This window comes from Ovis canadensis, chromosome 2 (genome assembly GCF_042477335.2).
Source record: "Ovis canadensis isolate MfBH-ARS-UI-01 breed Bighorn chromosome 2, ARS-UI_OviCan_v2, whole genome shotgun sequence".
Lineage (NCBI taxonomy): Eukaryota > Metazoa > Chordata > Mammalia > Artiodactyla > Bovidae > Ovis > Ovis canadensis.
The window spans coordinates 249,535,504-249,544,421 of record NC_091246.1 but is presented as its reverse complement, the minus strand read 5'-3'; positions in this window follow the sequence as shown (position 1 = coordinate 249,544,421).

Genomic DNA, 8,918 nt, shown 5'->3' with positions numbered 1-8,918 from the left:
AGACTAGCCAGACTACCCTGAGTACCTACTATGTGCTCTAGGCGCTATGTGAACAAAAATGACTGTCGACATAGGAACAGCCCTAACAGAGCCTCCTTGGTCCTGCAGGCTCTGAGTGCCCACAGCGGCCAGGCCATTATCCCTGGTCAGGCTGCAGGGACCACAGGCCAACCAACATTCACCACGAGATTCAGGCAACCATCACCGATGCTCTGGCAACCAGGGCAGCCCGAGGACCTTTCAGATAAGGAAGCTGACACTACAGAGGAGGATGCCTCGGTCACACAAGAAGCCAAGGTCACACCCGAGTTAGTGTCAAGGCCAGAACTCAGAGCCCAGAGCACTCATCCAGCACTTTCAATTCATTCGAGTGAGCCTCAAAGCACGAGGGTCTAGGTTAGGAATTTCTGATGCTGCTGAAACCTAACGCATTCAGCCTACACACGTCTCTTTCTGCCAGCTGTGTGCTGGGCACCGTGCTGCACGTTTGGAGGCTGTGCTGTGGACAGGGGAGGGGCAGGGATCAGACAGCGTCTGAGCCACACCAAGGCCCTTTCAGAAGCATACAGGAGACAAGTGAGTGCTGTGCAAAGATAAAGTGTGATCTGAGAGGGGAAGAGGCCACGAGGGATACAGACTATGAAAGGAAGCCCGGACCCCCAACCTTGGACCCCACCCTTCCAACCCTGAGGCCAGGGAGATTGCTGAAACCATCTGCCAGGGTTTCCTATTCTGCCCTTCTGTGCTGTTTGCCGCGCCTGTGTGCGTGCACGCGTGAGCTCGGTTCGCATGTGCACGTGTGGCGAGCAGGAGCTGCTGACAAGTGCCCCAGGTGTATTTCGGGGGCCGTTAAAGCTCCGTGTTTAATGGCTGGAGCCGCAGTGGTCACGGCTGTCATCGGAGATTTCACGGGCTCGTTTACATCTTTAGCTTCCTCCTTCGGAGACGACTTCATCATCCCCAGCACCCCCCCAGCCCCTCGGCTGTGGTGCGGAGAGGAGGTGGGGTTCAAAGCTCTGGTGGGGGAACAGGCTGGCAGAAGAGCCGAAGCCCAGGCTGAGGGTGGGGCAGGCCCTGGGGTGGGGTCCCAGGTCAGGCCAATCCCTAGCTGCCCCGCACAGAGCCAGCGGGCTGGAGGGAGCGGGGTCAGGGTTGGGGGGAAGCCAAAGGCTGGATCTGCACGTGGAGACAGGGAATGGGGACCAGCAAGAGCCAGGATCTGGAAACCAGGAGGTCACAGCTCGGTGAGGTCAGGAACTCTGGAGTCAGTTAAGGGGCTACCAAAATGGAGCTGAGAGTCCCAGGAGTAGGCTGAGAATTCCTGGCTGCACTGGGAAGAGTGTATGCCCTTCCCTGAAAGCTGCTCAGAACTGTCAGGTCCCCAGAGGCCCAGGGCTGCCGGGAGGGATGGTCCTGGCACCAGTCAGACTGCCCAGGGCTGCTTCCAGCCAGAGCTCAGGACCAGCCCCCAGAAGCCGAGATATCAAAGTAAGATGCACGCTCGGTCTCTGTCAGACTCTTTGCAACCCCATGGACTATACAGTCCATGGAATTCTCCAGGCCAGAATACTGGAATGGGTTAGCCTTCCGCTTCTTGAGGGGATCTTCCCAACCCAGGGATCGAACCCAGGTCTCCCATATTGCAGGAGGATTCTTTATCAGCTGAGCCACCAGGGAAGCCCAAAAATACTGGAGTGGTTAGGCTATCCCTTCTCCAGTGGATCTTCCCAGTCAGGGATCAATCCCAGGTCTCCCATACTGCAAGCAGATTCCTTACCAGCTGAGCCACCAGGGAAGCCCAGGATGTGAGCTAGAAGCGGGTAATCAGGAGTTTTGAAGTCTTGGTTTACATCAGCCACTTAGCTGCTGGTGCCTCTGAGGACATCATTCCCATCTGGAGCCCCCCATCCCCTCCTTTAAAAAGTGGGTGATCGCAAGGCACTCAAGTATTGTAAGGAGCATGCCACAGACAAACAGGCATTTCCCACACTCTGGGGGGCGCCAGGGTGGAACGAGGTGACGTGAACACAATGCTGAGCACACGCCCTGCACAACTTGAGACTCCACCCCCAGTAAGCCGCTGTAGGATGGTGAGGATGATCAAAGGGGTAAATGCCAGGATGCTGGGACCCTACCTAGACTTCTGGACTGCAGTTCAGGGAAGGCTTCAAGGAGGAGGTGACGTCCAAGCTAAGACCTGCGGGAGAAGTAGAATTGGGCCCCGTGGGGAAATGGCGAGGCAAAGAGAGGGTGCACAGAGGCCCAGGGCAGACAGGAGAAGAGGGCAGGGAAGGAACAGATGCCAGACTTCGAATGGCTTAGCTTCTCGGGCCAAGAAGCCAGGGCTTTCTCCTGGGACTGCGGGGTACCTGCAGCGGGTAAGCAGGGCAGAGTGGTGCTTGAGCAAGGTCACCTGGCCTGCAGTCGGAAGCGAGACTGGAGATGGGGCACCCGGGGCAGACACCCGCCCTGGCATGATGGAGTTAAAGAGGGGGTAGATTCACTGGGTGGTCCCAAACCAGAAGAGGGCGATTCCTGGGGCTCCTGGGGAGGAGGCATGGAGAGGCTGAGAGCCCCTGCCCATCGCCCTCTCCAGGCGAGGGGCCAGGCTGTCTCCCCCTCATCAGCACTGTCTCCACAGCCCCAGGCCTGTCACCAGCAGCCCCCGAAAACATCCCCTCGGAGAGGAGACGCTAGCGGAGGCGCCTGATGGACCTGTCAGCACGGTGCCGCCCCGCCCGCCGCCCTATGCCCGGTAATCTGCTTTCACCAGAAACGTCCTTCAGTCGCCAGCTCCCCGCTCAGAGCTGCGAGGGCGGGGCGCCCAGGGCGGAGAAGCTGCCTCTCTTCCCCAACAAATGACCTTGGGCCAGGCTGGGAAGAGCTTGGCCAGAATTCAAACAGCCCAGGCCCCCACCTCGCCCCAACGCCCGGCAGCCCTGGGCTCTCAACCCCTCCTCCAGCCACCTCCCCCAGAGTAAATCTGCATTTGGGACCATTTCAAACTAAACTGGACTCTTGGGAGCTCTGGCCACTGATGGGTCTCCAGCTCCCACTTGACTCTCTGTCTCAAGAAGCCCTCCCCCCGGGGATCGTCTGGCCAAGAGTGACACACACCAGCGTGAGCATCAGATATCCTCGGTTCACATCTCAGCTCGGCCACTTGTTGGCTGGGTGAACCTGGACAGCTTACTCTCCCTCTCTGAGCCTCCAGAGAGACCAATGTACATGGTGTGATACTCTTGGTGTGGGGTTCCTGGACAGCGGAACTGCAGAGCATCCCAGCAGATACCCCATAAACGATAACCCCCTTCCAGCTGCTGATCTCCTCTTCCCGCGCGGAAGCAGCCTGCAACCCCCACCCCACCGCACCTCTCCGTTACCTGTGATCAAACCCTCGGCCTGGCCCCCTCTCCACATCCTAAAAAACGCTCCATGTGAGGTGACCTTGTGTAAGGGCCCTAGCAGTGGACAGGGGGCCAGGAGATTGGGTGCTGGTCCCAGACGTGTGGCTGCTGCTGGCTGTGTGACCTTGGGGGGATCACCTGCCCTCTCTGGGCCTGTGATTCCCCCCTCCTCCTCCCCCGCCACAAGCGCACCATCATCTCCCTGTTTAGCTGTCCCTCCTTTGGGCCCTTTGGCAGCTTGTCCGTGTTCCTGCTGCAAGGCCCTGAAAGGATCTATTCTAGCTCTCTCAGACAGGCAGAGACTGGAGGGCTGCTGGTGTATCCCCCACCTCGCCCCACCATCCTAACACTTCTGGACCTCAGAAACCTGGGTGGAGGGGATGGGGTGGGAGTGTCACCGTGCCCGGTGGCAGAGGAGCTGGTGGGGCCAGGAGGGAGGGAGAGGGGGCTGGGTGGGGTGCAGTGCCCCTCGGTTTGGAGCAGCCATGGTCACCGAGGCTGCTCAGTGACCCAGCAATGCAGGGCCAGGGCGCCCCCTGTGCTGCGGGTCCTCGGTGACTGCAGTGACCGTGGCACCCACGAGCGGGTGAGGGTGTGGCCTCGGCGCTGGTCATGACCCTGGGGGGCTCCCGTAATCAGATCCTCCCAGGCAGCCAGGGAGGCCCTGCCCCTCCCATCACACCCTCTGCCTCCGCGGCTTTAATGAAAATCAGACAGAGATCTTTAGAGCTGCTTAGCATTTCAATACATTCGATATTGGGTATTACCAAGTCACCCTCCTAAAGCTATTCCCTGCTCTGGAGAGGTGCCATCCCCACCCACCCACCCCCAACAAGTCATGTCACCCAGGCACTCTCATTCTCTCTCTCTCTCTCTCTCTCACACACACACACACACATGCACACACACACACGTGCTCGCGCACACACACACACACGCAGGGCTCTCTCTCAGTGTCTCTCTGCATCTCTCTCCCTCCCTCCTTCTCTGACTGTCTCCTACAAACACAGAGAGCTGCTCCCGTCTGTCAGAATACCAATGGGGGCTCATCTCCTCCCGACAAGCAGAATGATGATGATAAGGTTATTTTTTTAATATCAGGGATATTAATGCTCCTCTTTCTGATAACAAGCCACAGCCTGATCACTTCTGCCTGCCCCCACCTCCCCAGAGGATGGTCTCAGGGCTGGGCAGGGAGCAGAGGCAGGGGGGCCTACTGGGTACCAGGCAGCTTCTAAATCATCAACCCCCCTAAAGAGCAGGTGGTGGTGTCCCATTTTTCAGACGGGGACCTGAGGCTGAGACAGGTGAAGTGGCCTCCCAAAGACACACAGCTCTGGGGACGGCCTGCCTCTGTAACCCACAGATCATCACCCAGGATAGCCTCTGCTCGCCCTTGCTGCCCACCAGGCCTGAGTCAGCAGTTCCCACTCATCTGACTATCCCTCTCTCCCCTCTCCCCGCCGCCTCACCACAGCGGGAATGTGGGCTCTGAAAACCACAGTTCTGGGTTTGAACCCTGGGTCTGCCACTTCACAGCTGTGGCATCTTGGATGGATCATGTCGCCTCACCTCCACCTGATTCTCCTGATTTATAAAGTGTAGATAATAATAGAACTTGCTTCAAAGGGCTGTTATTAAGATTAATAAGTATAGTGAATATCCTGCCACATCATCCCAGATGTCAAGAGCCCGTGGAGGCCTCCCCACCACGCTGAGCTGCGCTCCCAGAGAGGTCACGTCATTTGCCTGCAGTCACACAGACAGGTAGGGGGCAAAGAGGATCTAGCCCCCTTCCCGGGCCTGCGCTAGGCCCTCCCCGACAAAGGGTGCTGGGACCAAGGCAGAAAGTCCTCACGGAGGCAGCTCCATACTGCGTGTTGAAGGTTTGGTGTGCAGCGCCAGCTGAGATGAGCCCTGCTCTCGTAGGAAGGGGGCAGGTGGATTCCCAAACTGAGCTGAGCTCTGCAGGGCTTTGCTAGAGAGCGGACTTGGGCCAGGGCCCAGGGATGGCTTCTCTGAGGATGAGCAGGAGGGACTGGAGGGTGGGGGGAGGTCCAAGGGAAGGCGCTCCCCAGGCAAAGGCTGTGCGTGGAGAGGGCGCCGTGCAGACAGGGAGGAGGTGGTGCCTGGAGAGGTGGCCAGTCCAGACGGCCAGGACAGGCCCTGCAGGCATGGTAAGGATCTGGGTCTCTGTCTGGGGAGAGCAGGGGAAGGCTCTGGAAACGCTCTAATCAGGGAAGGAAGCCCCTGGGGCAGGAATGGAGCTTGAGAGTTTGCACTGGCTGGTCTTTCTGGCCACGGCATGGAGCTCCACCAAAGGGGCTTAGAGGGTGTGGATGGGGACCAGCCGTGTGTCCTCAGAGCTGTCCCACTGGGGCTGATGGAGGCACAGCCTGGACGCTGGAAGTGGTGAGGAGCAGAAGCGGTCATGATACATTTTGGTGCCGAAGGACAGTCACAGAGGGAAAAAGCAAACATAGGGTTACCAGGGGATTGCGGTTCAGTTCCCTTCAGTGCAATCGCTCAGTTGTGTCCGATTCTTTGTGACCCCATGGACTGCAGCACGCCAGGCCTCCCTGTCCATCTCCAACTCCCGGAGTCCACCCAAACCCATGTCCATTGAGTCTGTGATGCCATCCAACCATCTCATCCTCTGTCATCCCTTTCACCTCCCGCCTTCAATCCCTCCCAGCATCAGGGTCTTTTCCAATGAGTCAGCTCTTCACATCAGGCAGGCAGAGTATTGGAGCTTCAGCTTCAACATCATTCCCTCCAAAGAAATCCCAGGGCTGATCTCCTTCAGAATGGACTGGTTGGATCTCCTTGCAGTCCAAGGGACTCTCAAGAGTCTTCTCCAAAACCACAGTTCAAAAGCATCAATTCTTTGGTGCTCAGCCTTCTTTATAGTCCAACTCAGGGATTGGCGGGGAGAGATAAATTGAGAGGCTAAGATTGACACGTACACACTACCACACACAAAATAGGTGATTAATAAGTTTGAGCCAATTCCAAGAGACTGTGAAGGACAGGGAAGCCTGGTGTGCTGCAGTCCATGGCGTCGCCAAGAGTCGGACACGACGGAGAAACTGAACAACTGAACAACAATAAGAACCTACCATATAACACAAGGGAATTCTACTCAACACTCTGCAATGGCCTATATGGAAAAAGAATCTAAAAAAGAGGGGGTATATGTAAACGTATTAACTGATTCACTTTGTTATACACCTAAAATTAACACAGCATTGTACATCAACTATACTCCAACAAAAAAAATTTTTTTTTCAAGATTTGGTGTTAAAATCAAAGGACTTGGAATGTCCTGGATACACAGCTGGTGGAGAAGGAGGAAGAGGGTTAAAGTTCAGGTTCCTGATATGTGCAACTGGGCGGATGGTGGTGTCGGATGAGGACCGGCCATGGGACAGAGAATCACGGAGTGTGCATCTGGGCGGGGGTGTTTGGGGGACCGTGGAGGTGATGATGGACAAGGAGGGACAGAGAGAGTAAAACGTGGAGTCTGTGAGGACAGATGATTCAAGAAGTTTGCTGGGAAAGGGAGGAGAGAAGGATGGGCAGGGGGGATGTGTAATAAAGGAAGGGTTGGTTCTGTTTTTCCAGGACAGGAAAGACTTGAGCATGAAGGATGGAGCAAGCCCAGACCTTTGAGGCTCATCCCAATTTTGTCATCTTTCTACTCCATTCTGCTGCTTGCCACTGGTTTCAAACTGTGGAAGTGATTGATTATATGTAAACAAGAGGAAGCAATTAGTCTGTGCATGCCTGGCCATTAATAAGCCACTTATGTATTTATAACAACACCTCATTTACCCTCCAACCTGAGAACAAACAGCCCGGAAGGAGCAGAAGAGACCTCTGAACAGCCACGACCGCGGACATTCATCTCATGTTCCTTATTCCTGGGAAGATCCCTCGCTTAGAACCCATTGACTCTCACTTTATGTACAATGCTAATCAGCGTCCGTTTTTAAGTCCACAACAGATTAGAAGCAGCAGTTTAGGAGGAAGTTGGGAACTGTCAAAGGCCCAGAGAGCAGAGGCAGCTGACAGCCTGGACAGAGAGAAGAGAGAGAGATGCTAGCAAGCAGAGAAGCCTGGGCTCATTCAGCGGAGAAGGGAAAACAGGCCCACCCACGTCTGCCACGCTGAGGGCACCTCTGTCTCCTCTGGCCCCGCCAGCAGTGGCTGGACAACTCGTCTCTAGGTCCTTTTCCACATCAAGGTTCACTGATTCTTTGCTCACACCATGACTCTGAGCGCCTGAGGAAGGGCTGAGTTACACTCGGTATGTTCTGCTTCAAGATAACTTTTTTTAAAATATTTTAAATTGTAAATTTTAGTTTTGGTGCCTACGGTTCTTGAAATATTCCCTTACGTGGAGGGGGATTTTGTAATTGCCTCTTTAATGATCTGCTTCCCCGTTAGACCGCAGCTCGGTGTGGCCTGCCTCCTTTATTCCCGGCACCTGGCATAGCCCCACAGGAGGGACTCAATACATCACTGTTGAATTACTGAATTGATTAATAAATTAATATTACACACCGGGCAACATGCCTGCAAGAAATATATTATTACACTTAATTCCACCTCTTTTTATTTTTTAATAGAGCGGCTAGGAAAAAATCAAGTTATACATGTGGCACACACTCTATTTCCAGCTGACGGGGCTGGCTTAGGCACTCCTGCCCTGGCTCTAGAAGTGCTGCTGCTGCTGTTTCAGTCGCTCAGTCGTGTCTGACTCTTTGCAACTCCACAGACCGTAGTCCACCACCCCCCCTCCGTCCATGGGACTTCCCAGGCAAAAATACTGGAGCAGGTTGCCATTTCCTTCTCCAGGGGATCTTCCAGACCTAGGGATCGAACCCGCGTCTTCTCCTTGGCAGGCAGATTTTTACCACTGTACCATCTGAGTTTAAACGCCTTTCCTGTGGTCCGGGTGAATCGCTGCTATGTCATGGAAGTGACTTCCTCACTTGTCCCCAGGAGGCTGCCTCTCCTCCAGCCTGGGAGCACATCACGAGCAGGGTCCCATCTTATGACCTGGGAACCCCAGCACCAGCCCAGTATGGTGGGAGGCAGCTCCATGCTCCCTTCATGACCATTCAGCTCAGTTCAGTTCAGTCACTCAGTCGTGTTCGACTTTTTGTGACCCCATGGACTGCAGCACACCAGGCCTCCCTGTCCATCAACAACTCCCAGAATTTACTCAAACCCATGTCCATTGAGTCCGTGATGCCATTCAACCATCTTATCTTCTGTCGTCCCCTTCTCCAGCGTTCAATCTTTCCCAGCATCAGAGTCTTTTCAAATGAGTCGGTTCTTCACATCAGGTGGCCAAAGTATTGGAGTTTCAGCTTCAGCATCAGTCCTTCCAATGAATATTCAGGACACTTGGGAAAATGAGTAGAGCCAGCAGGTCACACATGGGGAAACTGAGGCCCTAAGCAACATGGAGCCTCATGTTAGGAAGCTGGCTCTTCCTGAGAT